Here is a 24,372-nt window from a genome sequence, read left to right as displayed (position 1 = left end):
CACATTCAAGAACATATACCACATAACAAGATATACAGTTACACAGGCTGGTAAATTCATAGCTCTTCCAAGTAGTAGTGGAAACTACTTCTTTAGTTGGTTTGTTGACACTATAATGATGTTGACAAGACTTGCAATTTAATCTGTTGCATTTAGAAAAAAACATTGTTGTTTTGTTTAACTAATTTGTACACTTATTGGGGGGATTTTTCAATTGACTCGGGGCTAAAATATTTTTTAGATTCTGATTCTTTTTTAGACACCCCTTGGTCCCTTATCAAGTGATTCTTTCAATAGTTCGTCCTTCCTCAGAATGTGCCAATGTTTCTGCAAGATCTGTTTTAGTTCTCCTTCTCCCTCATTAAAAGTTGTAATAAAGCTCATAGATTTTTGTATTACTTTCTTATTATTTGGTAGAATTGATTCCATTTGTTTTGTGTATTCCTCTCTCTTCCCTTTATGAAGAATAGCCGATCTATCTAGTTGTCTCACTTTGTTCAATGCATGATCCAGCTTCTGTTTCTTGTAACCTCTTGCTTCAACCCTTTTGTATAGTTTCTTTGCCTCAGTCTCGAAATCTTGTTCTCTAGAACAATTTCTTTTAATTATTTGGAATTGTCCCAGTGGGATATTATTTATCCATTTTTATTGTGTCCACTTTTCGCATGGAGGTAGCCATTACTATCTGTAGATTTCTTGTGTAGTTTTGTTTGAATTTTTCCTTCATGTTGGAAAAAACTATATCTAAGAAATCTATTTCATTTTTGCTCTTCTTCCATGTAAAAGATAAATCAAAGTCATTCCTTTTGAGATTCTCCAGGAAGATATCCAGATCATTTTTGGATCCCCTCCAGATGAAGATGATATTATCTATGAATCTGCCCCATGTCACAATCTGTTCTAGATATACATTATTGTTCCAGATAGCTGTCTCTTCCCACATGCCCATATATAAATTGGCATAGCTGGGTACAAATTTTGTCCCCATAGCCGTGCCATTTATTTGCAGGAAAAATTCTCCTTCAAATAGGAAACAGTTATTTAATTGCTAGTATACCCTTATTGTGTGGTTTATTAGTATACAGGACTGTAACATCCACTGTTACCCAAAACCATCCTTCCCTCCAATCTTGATTATTCATCTTCCCATTTGTGTCTGGAGTGTCTCTCAGAAAGGACATTAAATGTGGCACTATAGGTTGTAGAAATGTGTCCATATATTCAGATAGTCTACAGGTTAGAGAGTTATTACCTGAGACTATAGGTCTCCCTGTGGCTTGCGATTATTTTTATGGACTTTCGGTAGAAGATAGAATATGGCTATAGTCGGTGTACTGCTGTTTAAGTATTTTCACTCCTCTGTGGTAATTACTCCCCCATGTTTAGCATCATCTAATAGATGTGTGTATTCTATCACACATTTTTTGGTAGGCTCTGCTTTTAATTTCTTATATTTGTTTAGATCATACAGCAGTTTATACGCCTCCTCTAAATAGTCTTTTCGGTCTTGCAGAACCATTCCTCCACCTTTGTCCGCCTCTCGAATCACCAGTGTTCCATTTTTCTCTAGATTTTTTTAAAAAATGTTCTCTTTCTTGTTGAGATTATCCTTTTTAATTTTATATCCCTTACAAAGATTGTCTAAATCCTCCTGGACTAATTTAATGGAAACCGGTATGAAGTTACCTTTAGACTGTACCGGGTAAAATACAGAAGGATTTTTAAGAGTAGTGTGGTTATTACATTTTTTTACATATAGGTGATGCATTGTCGTTATTATCGATGGCATCCTGTAAGTGTACCCAATTTTCATTTTCTAGGGATAATACATTCTGTAGGGCTTCAACATCCTCATCTTTAAACCCCCTACCTGTTGATTATTCTCTTCCTGATTTGCAATCTTAATTTTCTCAAAATGTCTAGTCAGTGTTAGCTTGCGGGTGAATTTGTTAAGATCCACAAAAAGTTGGAAGGAATTTGGTCCCTTCGTAGGTGCATGAGAGACCTTTTTTCTAATACTTTATATTCATCTGATGAAAGTGATTTACCCCAGATGTTAAAAATGTTTGTAGTTACATTCGAGTCTCCATTATCATCGTGGGTCTTATTCTCTTTGCTCCTAAATCTCTTTTCCCCTCTGCATCCTCTAGATTTTCATTTCCCCTCTTTTGACCTCTTGTTCTCCTGTTTGGGGTATTCATGTTGGGTACTGTGAAATTATGTTCTCCTAGTTTTCTGTTGGTGGCTAGATTCTCCATTCCTTTTCCAAAAAAATGAACCCAATTCTCGTGTTCATATCTATTCATAAAATTTGGTTCCTCTCTCCAATTTTTATTGTTTCTTCTACTGTTAAATTGGTGATTACTTCTATCAGGCGTATATTGGTTTGTATTTATATAGTGTCTACCTCCATGATGGTTCCTCTGTGTCCAATTATTTTGGCCTCCTGGGTGTCCTTCATATTGATGTTGATTATATATTCTATATTCATAGCTGTTTGATTTAGTTTGAGGATCCCTCTGTGATGTTTTTTTGTTTTCATGAATAATTACCCTCATAGTATGGACTTTTATTCCAATTGGAGGGATGATTTCCATTATAGTTTCTCATTCTCTCTCCAGGTGAACCCGATCTATTCTCCGGGTAGTCATTTCCATTGTCATTTTTATTCCTTAGCAATACATTCGGAACATCTCTATTACCTTTAGTCTGTAGTTTACTATAATCAAAATTCATGTAGTATTCTGGAGAAGCTATTTGTAGCTAGTGATGTCGCGAATTGTTCGCCAGCGAATAGTTCCCAGCAAAAATAATTTGTTCGCGTTCGCAGAGACAGGCGAACATATGCGATGTTCGATCTGCCCCCTATTCGTCATCATTGAGTAAACTTTGACCCTGTATCTCACAGTTTGCAGACACATTACAGCCAATCAGCAGCAGACACTCCCTCCCAGACCCTCCCAGCTCCTGGGCAGCAGCTGTGGTGTCATAAAACCAGAGAATTTATCCCTAGAGTGTTCAAGTAGTTAATTCTTTAATTTACAAACATATTTTAAAATATAGACTAGGCCTCTGGCCTAGTCTTTGTCTAAGAAGGACACTCCCATATAGTCTTTTGATTGGTGTATGGTAGGACACACCTTAAATGAATTAAGTATACAATGGGAGCCAACAGTTAGTATACACACTTTTTATCTTCCTCACCTCCTGGAAGCAACTGAGAGAGAGAGAGCATTGGAGGACTGAACTGGCTGAGTATATTAGCATTCGTATACATTTTACTTTGGGATAAATTCTCTTGTTCACTATGTTTAGTTAATATTGCTTAATCTGGGTTTGTTTAAAATAGAGTTGCCCCATATAATTTGGACTGTATCTTTATGTTTGTAGCTCTTGGTATTTCTTGAGACTTGTTTTATATTTTGTAGTCTATAGATAATTGTTAATCTTCATACCTATATTATTTGTCTTCCAATAAAATAATTTTAAAAAGTGGACAACCCCTTTGGTTTAATATTCTGGTACTAATTACCACCACATTTTGGCAATCACGAAGTGTAGACATTTTCCATGTAAAATCATTTTTTTTGGAAGATTAAATTATATAGGAATTTATAGTTTAATAAATTGAGGAATATTTCAGGCTTCTTGGCTACTTTTGCTACAAGAGTGTGGTATCTACTAAATATTACTTAACCAGTTTCCATTGTGTTTTTTTTTGTAATTTAATTTTTATTTTACATGTTGAATTTGATTCTGAATTAAAAAGCTACAGTCTAAGTGGTCTCTTAGTGAAAAAAAAAAGAAAATATTTGATTTGGTTTTGTAAATACACAAACATTCAGTTTCTACTAATTGTTTTTGTTTTGTTTTGTTTTTTTGGTTTGTTTTTTTGAAATATTGAATTTTATTCTGACTTTTTCTGGAATTTGTGTCTGCTCATATTTGCATGGGATTTGAACTTACAAATATATAGCCTAGTACAATTCAAATTTGGTTTTGTTTGAATTTTCACTTTTGTGAGCAAATGTTTCAAATTGTATGGAAATTGTGTAGAATTTAAAGTTAGGAAAATACAGTTTAACTTGGGGAATATGCTAAGCCATCAGCAGTTTGAAGCATAACAAACTCTAATAATCTATTTCATTATTTATTTATTTTTTGAAACTTTGTTTGAAAACAAATAGCTTAACTCTTGGGGTATATGTAAAAGCTTAAACAGAAGTTAAAAGTTATTTAAGACTTTCTAATGTCTTTATTTTTTATTTTATTTTTCCCTCTCTTTTTCAATTTCCTTTGTTTTTCTTAATTCTTATTACATTGTTAAAATATTGTGAGCAGCTGGTTCAGATTTTTTTTTTTTTTTAATTAAGTTTGTATTGAATAAAAAGGTGTGTAACCTTTGTTTGGGTAAAAAAGTTAAAAAGTAAATAAATAAAAATTGCATTTTAAACAACCATTGGTAGACGCTTCTTGTTTACTATTTTATATATCCTGTGTTTGGAGCAGAGGCTGAAACCAAGGATACAATTAAAATTAGCATTTTTGGTTCCAGCCCTTTTGTGGGTATTGTTACATTGCAGTCAGCTTTTAATTAGGTTTTTTTTTTACAATGTGTAACCTTTGAGTAACAAAAAGTAAAACATTTGCATTTTAGGAGCAATTTGATTTTTTTTTTATATATCCTGTGTTTAAAGTAGATACTTGGAACCAAGCTACAGTTGAAATTAGCATTTCAAAAAGTTCTATAGAAACTACTTGAAACAACCTTTAAAATGTTTTAAGCTCCAATACAGTTATACATATCATTTATTTGCTTTGCTTAAAATATAAGTTTAGATTAATGTGACCCCCCCTGCTAAACAATCAAAATTTAAAATATTACTACAGTTTTCCTCCATTTAATACTATACTTCCATTGCTTTAGCTATTTCTTTTAGTAAAAATATTAAATAATTTAGAAATAATTTAGAATTAATTAGCTTGGAATTTAATGTGGTTACATTTAGTTTAGTATATTCATTCATAGGCAGTAAACAGCTTCCTTATTTATTTTTTTTGTTCACTTTATTTTTGTATTATTTTTTTTTTATCATTATTTTTATTTTATTTTTATTATTTTTTTTATTATTTTTTTTCCTTCTTCTTTTCTCTCCAATTATTTTGACTAGTAATTGTTGAGGGTCTTACTATTATTTGTAATTATTATTTTTATTATAAGTAGTAGTGTTAATGGTATTGGTACTGGTAGTGAGAATAATGTTAATAACAGTAAATTATTAGTAATTGTTTGTTTTTGTTTTTCTCCTCCTTTTCCCTCTGCTTCTGCTGCTTTAAATTATTTTTGCTATCTTATTTTTTATATAAAACACTTTAATCTTGATACAATTTAGTGTAGCCTCCCATACATTGTATCTATTGCTTAGGTTATAGATACCTATGTAACTTTAACTTTATTTCCTTTTAATTTCACTAATTTTATAACTTGGTAAGGTCATTTTGTTTAAAATAAGCTAACAGTGTTTTACTTAGAATATTTTTTTCTCTCTTCTTCTGCATACAAATCATAGCAACTGGTACATATTGAACTGTTTCTGCATTACTACTCAGTTTGCTTTGATTTCTTATAATTATTTATTTTATTTTATTTTTCCCTTCTGCTGCTACTTTAATTTGTTTTGCTATCACATTTAGGTTAATTTTGTTTCTCTTGCTTAGGCTATTATATTCAGTGTCTAACCATATTTTAGTCACATGTATTTCTAAATTATATGAATTAATTTTAATTACACAAATTTTATAAGTTGTCAAGGTCATTTCAATTTTTTTTTTTAATCAAACATTAGTTAACAGTGTTTTAATTAGATTTTTTTTTCCTCCTTTTACATATAACAAATAGCTGTTACATACTGAATTATCAGTGGGCTACTATTTATTTTATTGTTATTACAAACAATAGCATTTCTTTCCTATTTTTAATTGTAATTCTAGGTAATAATGTCTTTTCCTGGGGCAAAATATTTTTCTGATGCAGTAAGGGAATATTTTAAAGATGATATTAACAAACATGATGGGCCATATATACTTCCAGAACCCTGTGAATCAAAAAATAACACATATGAAGGTTTTATGGATGTGTTAACACAAATAGTGTTAAACAAAAAGAACTCTAATAAGAAACGTAAAGCATTAGTAGTTCAAGCAGTCATTGCTACAATTGGTGGACTTGCATACATAATAGAAACATTAAAGAAGGAAAATAAAGATCTCACAGGAAAGATGGAAGAGGCACTAAACAATAGAGACTGTCTAAAAATAGCATCACTTAGAACAACGAATATGGTGGAAGAACTAGAGGATGAACTAAGAATAATTGAAGACCAGAGAGATTCATATGAGTGTAAAATCACAGAGCTTCAAAATATTATAATGGAGCAAAAAAACAAATCTTATATACAGGAAGAGAAGGAAGGAAAAGTCATTCCAAGATTATACCCGAATTTGGAGTCGCTATGGCCTAGTAAAAGAGAGGCAAAACAAGATATAGAGCAAGGTCAATTACTACTGCCTGTGCCTTTAGCACCAGTTATAGTATCTGAGACTTTTAATGCACATAAAACACCTACAGGTTTTTCAATGCAGACTCGCCCCATGTCTATGATGGATAAAGACAATTTTCAGAAATGGTGGGGTGCCATGCCTCAGAATGATTTCAACAAGTTCACACATTGGTTTCAGAGGGGAGCTGAGAAGGCACAAAAAGGAGGTCTGTGTTTTGATGAATGGACTGAATTACTAGAATTTGCTCTGGGTCCATTTGCAAGCAGACTATTGGGATTTAACACAAGTGTTTCAGATCAAGCTGGAAGAATAGCTGCAACCTACTTCTACTTAACTAATGTAGAAAAGGAAATTAGCCACATTACAATGAGGCCTACAGATGGCCCCCGGGAGGTAGCACAGAGAATACTCTTCTGGTGCACCCTAAGGCAGCCACAGACACCAATGGTACAGGGATCAGCAGCACATATAGCTCGTGTGCTTGAAGCCCTTCCCCGTGAATGCCAGGAATTTGTGCATCTGTTTGATCAAATGCCTACAGATTTGGAAATGGTATTAACCAGGGCAGATAAGTGGTGGATGGATTACTCACACAAAGATCAAGCATGTGCAGTCTCAGCAGTAAAACCATTTAAAGTAGAAGCAGGTAAGACAATGCAAAGTAATTGGAGAAAAAAACGTGAAGAACCACAGTGGAACAATCGTAATAGAATCAATGGAAACTGGAGAATAAATAGGCGTGCTGATTTACAGCAGGAAAGATACAGTGGTGACTGGAGAAGGAATGAAGTGGCAGAAAATAACAACAAGGAAAGGCACAACGGTGACTGGAGAAGGAATGATATGGAAGATAATAAAGGCAATATGGGATACTGGGACCTGAGAAAGCAGAATGACAGGATGGGAGAAGAAATAGAAGCATTAAAGAGGCAAATAGAGGCAGATAGGAAGCCACAACGTGAGGAAAATAGGACACAATATACTGTAATAAAGGAGGAAGAGAAACACAAATCAGAGTGAAGAGGCCCAACCCCTGCTCAAGACCGCCTCATACATGCAGCTGACCTTGGCATGGATGAGGCAGGTCGGTCCACCATATTTACTTACATTGCAGGGGTGGGAAAACACATGTTGTTAGACAGTGGTGCAGCAGTTACTATGACAAACAGGGTCACAAATGGGAACAGCTTAGTTAAAATAGTAGGAGTTATAGGGAACCCACAGGAAGTCAGTGCAGGGCTGATAGAGATTAAGGTGGGTGGAGAAACAGTTAAAGTTGAAGCTATAGTTGGATGGCCTGAGGAAATATTAGGGATAGAAGCATTAAAAAAAGGTAAATTTATTGTAGACTTTGCCAACCAATGCTCGTGGAAAAAGGAACCAGGTAGTGAGAAACATGGAGGGACAACACAGACAAATGGTACAGTGTGTCCCATGGCATACATAGTGGCACCAGTAAAAAGCCTAGGAGAAAACAGGCTACAGTTGGAGGGGCGACCAGAATGGTTGAAGCAACTCGTGCAAGCAATTCCAGTATGGGCAAGAGATAAGCTTGATTGTGGGAGAATGGATACAACAGTGCTACTTGAAGGAAAAGATCCACCATGGCAGAAGCAATACCCAGTTCCAAGGGAATCTGTGGTTTCTATTACAGAAATGATAGAGACACTGGAGGAACGTGGAATCATAAAATCTGGAAATGGATATGGATGTAATTCTCCTTGTTGGCCTGTCAAGAAGGCAGTATTGAAAACCAGTGAAGCAGAAGGCAAAACAGCTCCATCCTGGAGACTTACCATTGATTACAGAGCTGTCAACAAAATAGCAAAGAGAATGGCACCAGTCGTATCAGTCTATTGTGAAATGATGTCAAAGATATCACCAGAAATGAGAATATTTACAGTAATAGATGTAGCAAATGGATTCTGGTCAATACCCCTGGAAAAAGAATGCCAATACCGGACTGCATTTACCTGGGAAGGACGGCAGTATGCCTTCACAGTTCTGCCACAAGGGTACTGTGATGCCCCAGCTATTTTCCATACACACATGAAGGAAGCATTATCACAATTCCCACGACCTGAACGTATCATCCAATATGTGGACGATGTGCTTCTTCAGTCTCCAAATATGGAACAACATCAAAAAGATCTGACACTCTTGCTAGAGTGTATTAATAATGCAGGACTAAAATTAAATGGTGCAAAAGCTCAGTTGGCCTGCAAGGAAGTTCATTTCTTGGGAGTAACTATAACTGGAGAGGGTAGAACAATTGATCAGGATAGAGCAAAAGTGATTGCTCAACTACCAATCCCAACTGATTGTACAGCACTACAATCTTTGTTAGGAATGATTGGCTTCTGTAGAGAATTCACTCCAAGATATGCACAGCTGGCTCAACCCTTGTATGAAATTCTTAGAGCAGAAAATTGGGATTGGTCTGATGAACATACTAAGGCTGTTAACCAGTTGAAGACAGAACTAGGTAGTGCACCAACCCTTGCAAGTCCTGACCATGAAAAAGAGTTCAGGTTGTATCCCATCACAATGCCAGATGCACATGGAGTAGTCATTACTCAGACCTGGGGTAACACAGAGTGACCAGTGGCATTCGGATCCCAGACACTTTCAGCTGTGGAACTGAAATTTGGATGGTGTGAGAGAATCATATTGGCCGCATACTGGGCAGTGAAGCGATTTAAATACCTATTTGGCACATAAAATGTAATTATCTGTACCCACCATACACCTTTAAAAGTACTCAGGCAAGGAAGTCTGACAATCAGTCATATTAATAATGCGCGTATACAAAAATAGACAGTGGCATTGCTTGCAGATAACATTTCAACACATGAATTAAAAGAGCCAAAGCAATGGGTAGCTGGAGTTTGTATTAAAGGAAATGCACATGAATGTCAGGTCAACCCAGGACCAACGTGTCACCCAGTATTCAAAGATGCCACTAACTTAATGATGACTAAAGAACCTATTTGGTACACAGATGGTAGTTGTCATCATGTACAAGGAAAAAGAGTTTCAGGGATTGCCGGAGTAAAGATTCAGAGTGATGAGATTTTAGAAGAATTTGGATTCAAGCTAAAAGCTTCCTCAGCACAATATGCAGAGCTAGCAGCTGTTGTGCAAGTTCTTTACCAAGAATCAGGAAAAAGTGACAGGGTGACAATAGTCTTGGACAGTGACTGGGTTTTCAGAGGAACATGTCTGTTGCTGAAATGGTGGGCTAGCAATAAATTCTTGGCTACAGATGGATCAACAGTAAAATTTCACGGTCTTTGGCAAATTGTGGAGACTCTATCCCATGACTTTCAAAGAATCAATATGATTAAAGTACGTGCCCACAAAAGAACAGGGCCTCATCGAATAGGAAATAACCTTGCAGATCATCGAGCAAAACAAGCAGCAAAGTGGGCTGAGGAATGGAAACCAGACTCCGAAGAAAGAAAGCTAACTGTAGCTGCAACAACAAGGGGAGAATCTAAAGTGGTACAAAAGAGAATGCAAGAATTGCAAGAACTTCAAGATGAAGATGCTGAAATTAAAGAACTCAGAATGAGAATAAGAGGAGGAGAGGAAGTACATCATAAAGGGAAAATGATAGTGGAAGAAAAGGGTCTGGTTTGTGTACTAGAAGATGGCTTTCCTGTCTGGGTTGTACCATTCCATATTAGGAAAGACATCCTTAGATGGATACATGGGTCACAAGCAGGAGGACACCCAAAGATAAAGGAAGCAAAGGAAAAAATACAGAAGATGGAATGGTGGCATGGACAGAATAAGGACCTTGAAGATTTTTTGGACGGCTGCCTCACCTGTGCTAGATTTGATCGATCTAACAGAAAGAAAAGGGGAGAACTAATGAGACAGCCACCTGTAGGACCATGGGAAAGAATTCAAATTGATTATACTGGACCACTGCCAACAACCACACGAGGGAATAAATACATTTTGATGGTAGTGGATAGTTTTTCAAGATGGATGATCGCAATCCCAAAAAGGAACTGTACAGCAGTAACAACTGCCATGAAACTAGTGAATGAAGTAATTACTGTGTGGGGGGTCCCAAAAGTAATTGATTGTGATAATGGAGCTGCATTTATTGGAAATGTAATGAAGGAAATGTGCAAAATGGTTGGAATAGATCTGAAATATCACATACTTTACCATCCACAGGCAGCAGGTCAAGTTGAACGGATGAATGGGACTGTAAAAAGAGAACTTATGAAATTGGTTGCAGAACATGGGTCAGCCTGGGACACCTATGTACCTTTGGTATGTGCAAGGCTTAGAGCCAGACCCTCTAGATCTACATGATTTTCACCCTATGAAATCCTTATGGGGAGGCCAATGCCATCCTGGACCAACTGGATGACCATTCCAGCACCAGTGGCATTACAAACTGCAGCCATCACAGATGAATGGGTAAAAGAGCTTGCCACACATCTAGAAATTGTGCACAAAGCAGCAGCAGTAGAAGATGAGAATCAGTACCAGCAACGGAAAAGATGGCATGATGCCTCAGGAGATATAACTACATACCAGGCTGGTGACAGGATTATGGTACAAAACCATGATGAACTTCTACCATGGGGTAGAGCAAGATGGAAGGGTCCATATACGGTCATAGATAGATTAGGGGCTGCAGTATACCTGATTGACCATGCAGAAAAAGGAGAAGTCTGGCTGCATGCAAGTCAATTAAAACGATTTAAAAAAGACAAGGTTAGGGACCCAGCAAACAACATGCCTTAGTAAGTATACATACACCCTAAGACCTAGAAAATCATAATAGTTAGGTCAGGAAAATAAAATGGGTGTAAGTTAAAGGCAGCAAATGATAATTCATTTTGGGAAATTGAGTATGTGGGTAGCAAAAAAAAAAAAAAAAAAAAATGAAGAGGGATGAAAATGATTTTTAATAGTCATACCATAAAGTTCCTATAAAGATCTATACATTTCCTGTTTTCTATGCCTTATGTTTATATGCTAACTATATTTTGGTCCTGTTTTGTGTTTTTATCTTCTCTCTTTTACCCAGGGAAATACAGAAGAAATAAGAAGAGAATGAGAAAAATATATTTCCCCATTCACTAATTACAAATTATTAGTTTATTCACAGGCTCGTCAGAAGATTGAGTTCAGAAGAAATGAAACCTAGCCAAGGAGGATGGTGTCTTTTTCTGGCACAACTGATGAGTATAAACTGTATCGGAATGGGAAGAGGGAGACCACCAATTAGACCAGAGGATACAGCATATAAGGGACTTATTTTAAAAGGAATAGAGGATAGATATATACAGGCAGATAGATTTATTTGGCCGAGGGAGTTAAAAGTAAAAGAAATTGGTGACTTACATTTGAATATCATGTTGCCAAATGATAGTATGGGGTTAGCTCTTAGGGCACCAATAAATGTGACCAAGGGACAAGAATGGAACTGGGTGGTTAGAAATGGGCAGGTAACAGCTAATGGAATATTTATAGATCGTGTGAAATTGACTTCAACCTCCCAAGGATACTATAAACATATTAATATCATAGTAAGCAACATATCTTTAAATGAGGGTGGTAAATGGGAGGTTGCCACTATAGCTTCACATCCCAATAAAGAATTTAAATGCAATCTTAACACTGGAGAGGGGTGTGTATTAACAGTAGATGAGGTAACACTTTCAGTACAGAAAAGGGAAAATTGTAAAGATCAGATAAGAATTCCATGGCCAAAAAGGGGAATCATTGTAGTCCCTACACATGAAACTGTGGTACAAGGTGTAGGATGGACATATTACCCCATAATGTTAGATTTTAATTATTTCATGATTCCTTTAAGGTGCTCAAGACAGCAGCGCGAATGGTTCAAAGGAAGGACACAGGAGATTATTGATGAGTGGACAGAAACAAAGAGAAGGGACAAGCGAGATACCATAGCAACAATTTTGGGAGGAGTTGGAACCGGATTAGGTGTGTGGAACTCAGCTGATATCATAGGACTTAATAGCAGAATTAACTCTCTGACAGATGGTTTTGGCCATGCCATGAAAACAGGTGGAGTAGCCGACTCACTTATTGTAGAGAAGTTGGGAGACAATGTAGATGACATACACACCATTGCCCACAATTTACAACTAGTGGAGGAGAACATTGCCGACATCTCAAACAGCATTAAAAATGAAGAAATAGGAGCTGCCATCTTTTGCTCCATGACCGGGAATAAACTATTATCTGATCTGAAGGATACTATAAATGATATAAAAGGAAACAAGTGGACAGAAAAAACTTAATGCAACTAAGATCATAGCAACATTAAGGAAAAAAGGTGTGATAGTTACAGAGGACAATTTAAAACATGCATACATTGAGGGACCAGGACAATGGCTACCGGAAGAATCTGAATCTGGGAGAGTAGGACTAATCCTAGCAATTCCACGTTGGGAAGGAGAAGCGGAACCATTGAATTTTGTGCATAGTATTGGTACTTTTAGCCAAAGCACCTACCAGCAACATTTTCCTTCAAAAAAATTGGCAACTATTACAGAAGTAGTAATTGATGAAGGCTGTTGCAAGAAAGTTCAACATCGATGGCTATGTACCTGCACCTGGGAAACTAGAGACATTGAGAATGGATGGGTGCAGTTTACAAAAGCTGAGCTGGTACGCGAGGTCATTCATATTGGAGATATGGCCTGTTTCATAGGCCATAAGGAGTACAAAACATCAGATGAGACATGCCCAGTGGAAGAAGGGACATGTGTTAGAGTAACAACACCCCTCCATGTTGGAACACATACTGTCTTTCCATCAGGAAACCTCACTACTGACTGCATGAATTTTACTGAGGACACTGTCTGGGAGAATTGGACTTTGAAGCTTTTTCCTCCTATTCCTAAGCTCACTTTGCAGTTACATGAACTAGTACAACGTACTAAACAGCAGCTACGCCCCATCAGCAATTTGCTTGAGCAACAAAATAATGAACTTGAAAAAACTAAAGAAGAAGTTATCCATCCATGGTGGGGAGTACTCACTGATGTAGAAACACACCCGATAATGAGAACTCTCTCCTTAATGCTTATGTTTATCCAAGTTATAACAACAGCTGTGATACTGTATTTTTGTGTGATACTAAAGAAGATGAAGAGGAAGCTGAAAGCAAGGAACCAAAATGACTTTATTTAAGTGTTATTCTTGTTGTTCAGGCACGACTGCATACTCTTCTAATAAAGTTTACCCATAAATTCACACACAATCACATACACATCCCTCATCAGGTAAGTATGCTTTGCCAAACCCACCGTCATGCACCCACATTTCTCTCTATCTTCTGATAATTTGTTTTTCTGACTTGTAGTAATTTGTTTGGATTGTGTTAGGAGTAATAGTTAGTTTTTATTATTAATTGTATAACATTTAGGTTAGCAGTTGACAGTCCTAGGAAAGTACAGAAGAGCTCAAGTCGCCAAGGGATTTATTCCGGAGGGACGGTGGGTTGAATTTTTCCTATAAGGTTTTCGCTCCCACTGGGTTCTTCTGTATTAATGGGTATAAATAGAAAACGGGGCAACATAGGAGAAATTAAAGTGGGGGAATGTGGTGTCATAAAACCAGAGAATTTATCCCTAGAGTGTTCAAGTAGTTAATTCTTTAATTTACAAACATATTTTAAAATATAGACTAGGCCTCTGGCCTAGTCTTTGTCTAAGAAGGACACTCCCATATAGCCTTTTGATTGGTGTATGGTAGGACACACCTTAAATGAATTAAGTATACAATGGGAGCCAACAGTTAGTATACACACTTTTTATCTTCCTCACCTCCTGGAAGCAACTGAGAGAGAGAGAGCATTGGAGGACTGAACTGGCTGAGTATATTAGCATTCGTATACATTTTACTTTGGGATAAATTCTCTTGTTCACTATGTTTAGTTAATATTGCTTAATCTGGGTTTGTTTAAAATAGAGTTGCCCCATATAATTTGGACTGTATCTTTATGTTTGTAGCTCTTGGTATTTCTTGAGACTTGTTTTATATTTTGTAGTCTATAGATAATTGTTAATCTTCATACCTATATTATTTGTCTTCCAATAAAATAATTTTAAAAAGTGGACAACCCCTTTGGTTTAATATTCTGGTACTAATTACCACCACAGCAGCCATTTTAGATTCATTCTGATCCTGCATTGATAGTGAGAGGAGGGACAGTGTAGCTGCTGCTGATTTTTTAGGGAAATTGATAGCTAGGCTAGTGTATTCAGTGTCCACTACAGTTCTGAAGGACTTATCTGATCTCTGCTGTTTGGACAGCACCCCAAAAAGCCCTTTTTAGGGCTAGAACATCAGTGGGTTTTTGTTTTTTTTGCCTGTGTAATTTTGACTGTGAAACATCAGTCTGCTAGTGTAATCTAATTGAAGTTGCCTGCCTGCAGTGCCACCACTCATATCTGTTGTAACAGTAGGTTAAATTAAAAAAAAAAACTTTTTTGACTGTGAAACATCAGTCTGCGAGTGTAATCTAATAGCAATTGCTTGCCTGCCTGCCAGCGTGTGTGCCAGGCCCACTTGTCAACTAGTGCCACCACTCATATTTGTTGTAACAGTAGTGTAAATATTTAAAAAAAAAACTTTTTTGACTGTGAAACATCAGTCTGCTAGTGTAATCTAATTTCAGTTGCCTGCCTGCCAGCGTGTGTGCCAGGCCCACTTGACAACTAGTGCCACCACTCATATTTGTTGTAACAGTAGTGTAAATATTTTAAAAAAAAAACTTTTTTGACTGTGAAACATCAGTCTGCTAGTGTAATCTAATTTCAGTTGCCTGCCTGCCAGCGTGTGTGCCAGGCCCACTTGCCAACTAGTGCCACCACTCATATTTGTTGTAACAGTAGTGTAAATATTTTAAAAAAAAATGTTTTGACTGTGAAACATCAGTCTGCTAGTGTAATCTAATTGCAGTTGCCTGCCTGCCTGCCTGCCAGCGTGTGTGCCAGGCCCATTTGCCAACTAGTGCCACCACTCATATTTGTTGTAATAGTAGTGTAAATATTTAAAAAAAACTTTTTTGACTGTAAAACATCAGTCTGCTAGTGTAATCTAATTGCAGTTGCCTGCCTGCCTGCCAGTGTGTGTGCCAGGCCCACTTGCCAACTAGTGCCACCACTCATATTTGTTGTAACAGTAGTGTAAATATTTTAAAAAAAAACTTTTTTGACTGTGAAACATCAGTCTGCTAGTGTAATCTAATTGCCGTTGCCTGCCAGCGTGTGTGCAAGGCCCATTTGCCAACTAGTGCCACCACTCATATTTGTTGTAACAGTAGTGTAAATATTTAAAAAAAAAACTTTTTTGACCATGAAACATCAGTCTGCTAGTGTAATCTAATTGCAGTTGCCTGCCTGCCTGCCAGTGTGTGTGCCAGGCCCATTTGCCAACTAGTGCCACCACTCATATTTGTTGTAACAGTAGTGTAAATAATTTTAAAAAAAACTTTTTTGACTGTGAAACATCAGTCTGCTAGTGTAATCTAATAGCAGTTGCCTGCCTGCCAGCGTGTATGCCAGGCCCACTTGCCAACTAGTGCCACCACTCATATTTGTTGTAACAGTAGTGTAAATATTAAAAAAAAAACTTTTTTGACTGTGAAACATCAGTCTGCTAGTGTTGTAATCTAATTGCAGTTGCCTGCCTGCCAGCGTGTGTGCCAGGCTCACTTGCCAACCAGTGCCACCACTCATATTTGTTGTAACAGTAGTGTAAATATTTAAAAAAAAAAAACTTTTTGACTGTGAAACATCAGTCTGCTAGTGTAATCTAATTGCAGTTGCCTGCCTGTCAGCGTGTGTGCCAGGCCTATTTGCCAACTAGTGCCACCACTCATATTTGTTGTAACAGTAGTGTATATATTTAAAAAAAACAACTTTTGACTGTAAAACATCAGTCTGCTAGTGTAATCTAATTGCAGTTGCCTGCCTGCCAGCGTGTGTGCCAGGCCCACTTGCCAACTAGTGCCACCACTCATATTTGTTGTAACAGTAGTGTAAATATTTAAAAAAAAAACTTTTTTGACTGTGAAACATCAGTCTGCTGGTGTAATCGAATTGCAGTTGCCTGCCTGCCAGCGTGTGTGCCAGGCCCACTTGCCAACTAGTGCCCCCACTCATATTTGTTGTAACAGTAGTGTAAATATTTAAAAAAAAAAAACTTTTTTGACTGTGAAACATCAGTCTGCTAGTGTAATCTAATTGCAGTTGCCTGCCTGTCAGCGTGTGTGCCAGGCCTATTTGCCAACTAGTGCCACCACTCATATCTGTTGAAACAGTAGTGTAAATATTTAAAAAATAAACTTTTTTGACTCTGAAACATCAGTCTGCTTTTTGTGTCAGGCTCACAGCGTATACTGTGCCCACTTGCACAGTGCCACCACTCATATCTTGTTTAATAGTAGTGTAAGTGTACATTTAAAAAAAAATTACTTTTTGGATTGTGAAACATCAGTCTGCTTTTTTGTGTCAGGCTCACAGCGTATACTGTGCCCACTTGCCCAGTGCCACCACTCATATCTTGTTTAATAGTAGTATAAGTGTACATTTAAAAAAAATAAACTTTTTGGATTGTGAAACATCAGTCTGCTTTTTTGTGTCAGGCTCACAGCGTATACTGTGCCCACTTGCCCAGTGGCACCACTAATATTTTGTTTAATAGTAGTGTAAGTGTACATTTTTAAAAAAAATGACAGGCAGAGGCAGGCCACCCCGCAGGTTCATGGTGGTCATGGTGCTGTGATTCCCTTTGAACCTACAATAATGTCCAGTGTTCAGAGGCCACGTACCATGAACATGAAAAGTTCTGAGGCGGACCTAGTTGACTGGCTAACACAGGACACCCAATCTTCTACAGCTTCCGCTCAGAACCTTGATGCACCATCCACCTCCAGCTTAGCTTCAGGCACCTCTCAAGTGACCACTCGCCCGCCTGCCGCCACCACCAACACTAGCACCACAGCCACTTCACTTGATCTGTCAGAGGAGTTATTGACACATCAGCTTGATGAAATGAGTGATGCGCAACCATCAATGACAGAGGATGTAGATAACAGTGATATGTCTCAGTCAGGCAGCATTACAGACATGGACGTACGGTGTGATGATGATGATGTTGTACCCGCTGCTGCATCCTTTGTTGATTTATCAGATACAAGTGAAGCGGTTTATGATGACGATGCGTCCGTGGATGTCACGTGGGTGCCCGCTAGAAGAGAAGAAGAACAGGGGGAAAGTTCAGATGGGGAGACAAAGAGGAGGAGGAGGAGACAAGTTGGAAGCAGGGGGAGGTCATCGCAAGGAGCTAGTGGCACAGTCAGACAGCATGCATCGGCACCCGGGGTCAGCCAGACAGCACGCCAATCAAAGCATGCTGTTGCCACCACCAGAATGCCGTCATCGCAGAGCTCAGCAGTGTGGCATTTTTTTTGTGTATCTGCCTCTGACAACAGTGATGCCATTTGCAACCTGTGCCAAAAGAAACTGAGTCGTGGGAAGTCCAACACCCACCTAGGTACAACAGCTTTGCGAAGGCACATGATCTCACATCACAAACGCCGATGGGATGAACACATGAGTAGAAGCAGCATACAAACACAAAGCCACCATCCTCCTCCTGGTCCAGCATCTTCAGCCACGTCAACCACTGCTGTCCTCCTTGCCCCCTCTCAACCATCCGCCACTCCGTCTCTCTTCCGTAGCAGATCCTGCTCATCTGCCCACAGTCAGGTGTCTGTCAAGGACATGTTTGAGCGTAAGAAGTCAATGTCCCAAAGTCACCCCCTTGCCCGGCGTCTGACAGCTGGCTTGTCTGAACTCTTAGCCCGCCAGCTTTCACCATACAAGCTGGTGGAGTCTGAGGCGTTCAAAGAATTTGTAGCTATTGGGACACCACAGTGGAAGGTACCCGGACGAAATTTCTTTTCACAAAAGGCAATCACCAACCTGTACTCGATTGTGTGAAAGGAAGTAATGGCATGTCTGGCACACAGTGTTGGGGCAAGGCTCCATCTGACCACTGATACCTGGTATGCAAAGCATGGTTAGGGCAGGTATATCACCTACACTGTGCATTGTTTAAACCTGCTGACGGCTGCCAAGCATGGAATGCATGGCTCTGCAGAGGAGTTGGTGACACCGCCATGACTTGCTACCACCTCCTCTACTCCTCCCACTCCATCCTCTTCCATAACCTCCTTGGCTGAGTCCTCTTCTGCTGCTGCGTCTTGCTCCACATCAATGGCACCCCCCAGCTCCGCAGGTACTATTCCACATCTCGGATACGGCAGTGCCACACCATCTTGGGGTTGACTTGCCTGAAAGCAGAGAGTCACATCAGACCAGCCCTCCTGACTGCCCTGAACGCACAGGTGGATCAGTGGCTCACTCCGCACCAACTGTAGATCGGCAAAGTGGTTTCTGACAACGGAAGTAATTTGGTGGTGGCATTGAAATTGGGCAAGTTGACACATGTGCCGTGCAGTACCCAGGCTTACAGAACGTCCTGAAGCAGGCCAGGAAGGTGTGTGGCCATTTGAGGCGTTCCTACACGGCCATGGCGCACTTTTCCGATATCCAGTGGTGAAACAACATGCCAGTGAGGCGCTTGATTTGCGACAGCCCGACATATTGGAATTCAACACTCCTAATGTTCGACCACCTGCTCCAACAAGAAAAAGCCGTTAACGAGTATTTGTATGACCTGGGTGCTAGGACAGCCTCTGCGGAGCTGGGAATTTTTTTGCCACGTTACTGGGCGCTCATGCGCAATGCCGGTAGGCTCATGCATCCTTTTGAGGAGGTGACAAACCTAGTCAATCGCACCGAAGGCACCATCAGCGACATCATACCATTTGTTTTCTTCCTAGAGTGTGCCCTGCGAAGAGTGCTGGATCAAGCCGTAGATGAGCGTGAAGAGGAAGAGTTGTGGTCACCATCACCACCAGAAGCAGCGTTATCAGCATCGCTTGCTGGACCTGCGGCAACGCTGGAAGAGGATTGTGAGGAAGAGGAGTCAGAGGAGGAATGTGGCTTTGAGGAGGAGGAGGAAGACCAACCACAACAGGCATCCCAGGGTGTTCATTGTCACCTATCTGGTACCCGTGGTGTTGTACGTGGCTGGAGGGAAGAAGATTCCTTCAGTGACATCACTGAGGATGAGGAACGGGACATGACTAGCTCGGCATCCAACCTTGTGCAAATGGGGTCTTTCATGCTGTCGTGTCTGTTGAGGGACACTCGTATAAAAAAGCTGAAGGAGAACAACCTGTACTGGGTGTCCACGCTACTAGACCCCCGGTATAAGCATAAAGTGCCAGAAATTTTACCAAATTACAACAAGTTGGAAAGGATGCAGCATTTCCAAAATAAATTAAAATGTATGCTTTACACAGCGTATAAGGGTGATGTCACAGCACAACATGAATCTAACAGGGGAAGAGCTAAAAGTAATCCTCCGACTCCCACGACCACGCCGGCAAGGACAGGACGCTTTACAGACGTGTTGTTGATGGAGGACATGCATCGCCACAGCCCTTCGGGGCCCACCCTCAGAGAACGACTCGACCGACAGGTAGCAGACTTTCTCATCGTAACTGCAGATTTCGACACTCTAAGGAGCGATGAACCCCTTGACTACTGGGTGTGCAGGCTTGACCTGTTGCCTGAGCTATCCCAATTTGGAATAGAACTTCTGGCCTGCCCCGCTTGAAGTGTCCTGTCAGAAAGGACCTTCAGTGCAGCAGGAGGTATTGTCACTGAGACGAGAAGTCGCCTAGGTCAAAAAAGTCTAGATTACCTCACCTTTATTAAGATGAATGAGGGATGGATCCCGAAGGGACTGACATTGGGCGATACATTCGAGTAAAAAAGGCCTGATGAGATGAGCTGCCTTGGGCTAAAAATGGTCCACATGCTGTTGTATTTTATCTTCAAATGGCAGATGACTTGCATGACTTATCCACCACCAACTAGGGTTCAAGCTGAAATGTTTTAGGGCACTTTCTGCCTGGGAAACAAACACAAATTTTTCTGGCTGCTGCTACAGCAGCAGCTGCAACAATACCTAATTTTTCAGGCATGTGTACATGCCAAATTTTTCTGGCACTTAACAGGGATTAAACTGATAGGAATAGTACTACTTAACACACCACTCCTATCTGGTGGCACATTAGATTGCACGCGTAGTGCCCCAAATTTGAAGTAGGAGGACAGACCAAGCATCTTTTTCCATCTCCCGGTTCCTAAAATCCATGCAATATACACATCACCTGATAGGGGACACCGTAGTGGAAGGTACCTGGCCAAAATTTCTTTGCACAAAAGGCAATCCCCAACCTGTACTCGATTGTGCAAAAGGAAGTAACCTTACCATGGGTCTCAGACCGCACGTCTTGTAATTCTCTGTCTGGGAAATTATATATCTATCAAATCTATCTATTTGTCTATCAAATCTATCTAACTGTCAATCGTATTTATCAAATGTATATTGCATCTATTGATCTATGTAATCTATGTATCTATCTATCAAATCTATCTATCTCGTGGCCGGACGGTTTTGTGACAGCCACTTGTGTTTCGTCCAAATGTCCATCGGCCAAATGTCCGTTGGCTAAAAGTCCAGCCACGATTGCACGCGCAGTGCCCCAAATTTGAAGTAGGAGGACCGACCAAGCATCTTTTTCCATCTCCCGGTTCCTCAAATCCATGCCATATACACGTCCCCTGGTGCCGCAACTGCCTCTGGGAACCTTACCATGGGTCCCAGACTGCACGTCTTGTAATTCTCTGTCTGGGAAATTATATATCTATCAAATCTATCTAACTATCAATCATATCTATCAAATGTATATTGCATCTATTGATCTATGTAATCTATGTATCTATCTATCAAATCTATCTCGTGGTTGTGCAAATGGACTGTTTGCGGTTGTTTGCGGTGCATTACACGGGGAGTTTGGTCTGTCACTGTGAAGCGGCGTAACCCTTATACTACCTGATCGATACAACATCATACCTGATGTTTTAAAGCACGTTATTCCAAACAATTTAGGAATGTTAGGTGATTTATGCCCTTTATGTCTTAAAACCAGACTCTGCATCAACTATGTAATTTTCTGTGGGAGTTTTGCCATGGATCCCCCTCCGCCATGCCACAGTCCAGGTGTTAGTCCCCTTGAAACAACTTTTCCATCACTATTGTGGCCAGAAAGAGTCCCTGTTGGTTTTAAAGTTCGCCTGCCTATTGAAGTCAATGGCGGTTCGCGAACAGTTACGGAAGTTCGAGTCCGCCGTTCGCGAACCGAAATTTTTAGGTTCGCGACATCACTATTTGTAGCCAATCTAAATATCTTGATTCCTCAACCCCAGGTGTAGTAGGATCTCTTTCCCAGACCTCCATTTTTTCTGTTGATTCTTTTTCTTCTTTATTTAGTCTGTAATCTCTATGGAATTTATTCAATTTCTTGGTTTCCACCATTTTATCGAATTTGTCCACTTTGATTTTGTTTTCTCTATCTAATTCCTGATAGCAGATATCACCTTTGAAATAATTTAGTTTCTCACGTATATCTTTTATTTCTTCCCCCAGTCATTGAACTTTTTTGTTTCTAAATTTTATTAAAATATTCAGAAACTTTAGTGAACATTCTTCAAGAAGCAGAGTCCCACTCTGTTAGTAGCTCGAAATCTGAACTGTCCATAATTAGAGTCTTTTCAAATTTTAGACCCTTTGGTAATATATTATATTTTATGTACCTCTCTAGGTTATTGCTATTGTGCCAATTTAGTAGTTGTTTATGACTATGCTTTTCTAGTTTTTCAAAGAGAGTTTTCGGGTCAGTAAGACTCATATTTTCTAGTAAAATTAGATCATCTTCACTAATGGATAGATTTTTACGTTTAATATTTGGATTGAAATAATCCCCATATTCTAATGTATCTATAATCTTGTCAATGGGTGGTACTGATAAATTATATTCATATATGTGAATTCTTACCGCATCGAAGATATCTATAACTATAAAAAGTATCGGGGTGTAGAGCTATACACTAGGAGCATCACTGCTGCCTGCTACTAGGGAGAGGAGAAATGGTGTGAAGAAAGAAAAATGTAGCCTGGGCGCTGTGATTTAGAGGTAAACAATATCAGAGTTGTCGTGGATCGGCACATGAACTATAAATATATATATATATGTTTAAAATGTATTTAAAAAATATTACTACTCATAATATTGAGAGTGGGTCACTATTAACAGAATATGTATATAAATAATATTCAAATAGGAACATATAATATGGTCCCAATTAGTGAACCAGCAATTTCAGGATAAACAATTGATAAATCTTAAAAATACTGTATAGATATATAAACACACTTAAAAGGGTGTAAAAAGTTCAATTTCTAAAAACTAAAGTTACCAAAAACATGTACTAGCCCTTTAATGTAAATTAAAACACACAATTAATAGTAAAATTAGTAGAAAAAGTTCATAGTATTTGCGATGATATGAGGCTCAATAATCCTGGTCCCATATGGGTATCTACTTACACTCTTCCCCATCATATGAGGTAAGGGCCGCAGAGTGTAGAAAAAGTCCTTGTATAGATACCAGGTGTAGCTTGTTTCCATGTAATATATTGGTAGTAGTATTCCAACGTTGTCCCAATAGCAATTCCAGGTAACATGTGAAACAAATGGAGAGGGGAATAGTGCAACACAGTATCTATTGTACACAGAAAAAAACATACACTTAACACCATACGGATGTATGCTCACATTTAAAACCCTCAATAATTATGTGGTAATAAAACAGCATTTTCACAAAGCATATACAACTTCTCTCCAACTGGATGCAAATGGGGACAAATAGTAATGGCGTTATCTCCCACAAAGTCCTCATGCGTTTCAAAGGCACTATGGGCCTTCTTCATCAGAGGAATTAGAATTACAGAGAATGCCATTAGGTAAGTGTTTAAATAGATGGAGCTGCGGCACACCCCTAAATTCATTTAATACTGGTTGGTTATAGATTCACCCTCCTATTTACATTTCATAGTTCATTTGTATTTGTTAACATATTTACACTTAATAGCAAGTAATCATATATTAAAAGTATTCTATAGAATTCTCGTTTCATTTAACATACAGAAAATAATGTTCACGAAATAAAAGAGGTGTGTACCGTAGCACTCATTTGATTGGCTCAAACTGCTGGTGTGGCAATAGAGAGATCAGCCAATAGAGACATTATGCAAGCATATCACATGGTACTTCATTAAGACTATTCGTTAAGAGAGCTTCTCCTTCTGTAATAACCAATAAGAGTACAAATTGGTTAAACAAAACAACAGTGTTTTTTTTTTTTTTTAAATGCACGGATTAAATTGCCAACATCATTTTCAACATCATTATAGTGTCAACAAACCGACTAAAGAAGTAGTTTCCACTACTACAGGGAAGAGCTATGAAATTACCAGCCTGTGTAACTGTAAATCTTGCTATGTGGTATATGTTCTTGAATGTGGGTGTGGCCTACAATATGTAGGACGTACGACCCGCCCCTATAAAAAGAGACTATTAATACACATTACCAATATTGAAAATGTTGAAAAAACACACAATCTTTAACTTCATTACAAATAAAAACATAATAAAAATCCAATATGTCTAAAAGGAACAGTTCTGGAACAAGTACATTTAAACAATAGGGGGGGGGGGGGGCAATAGAGGAATAAAATTAAGGAAAAGGGAAACATTTTG

This window comes from Bombina bombina, chromosome 9, assembly GCF_027579735.1.
Source record: "Bombina bombina isolate aBomBom1 chromosome 9, aBomBom1.pri, whole genome shotgun sequence".
Classification (NCBI taxonomy): domain Eukaryota; kingdom Metazoa; phylum Chordata; class Amphibia; order Anura; family Bombinatoridae; genus Bombina; species Bombina bombina.
The sequence above is the reverse complement of the archived record's forward strand: the minus strand, read 5'-3'. Positions refer to the sequence as shown.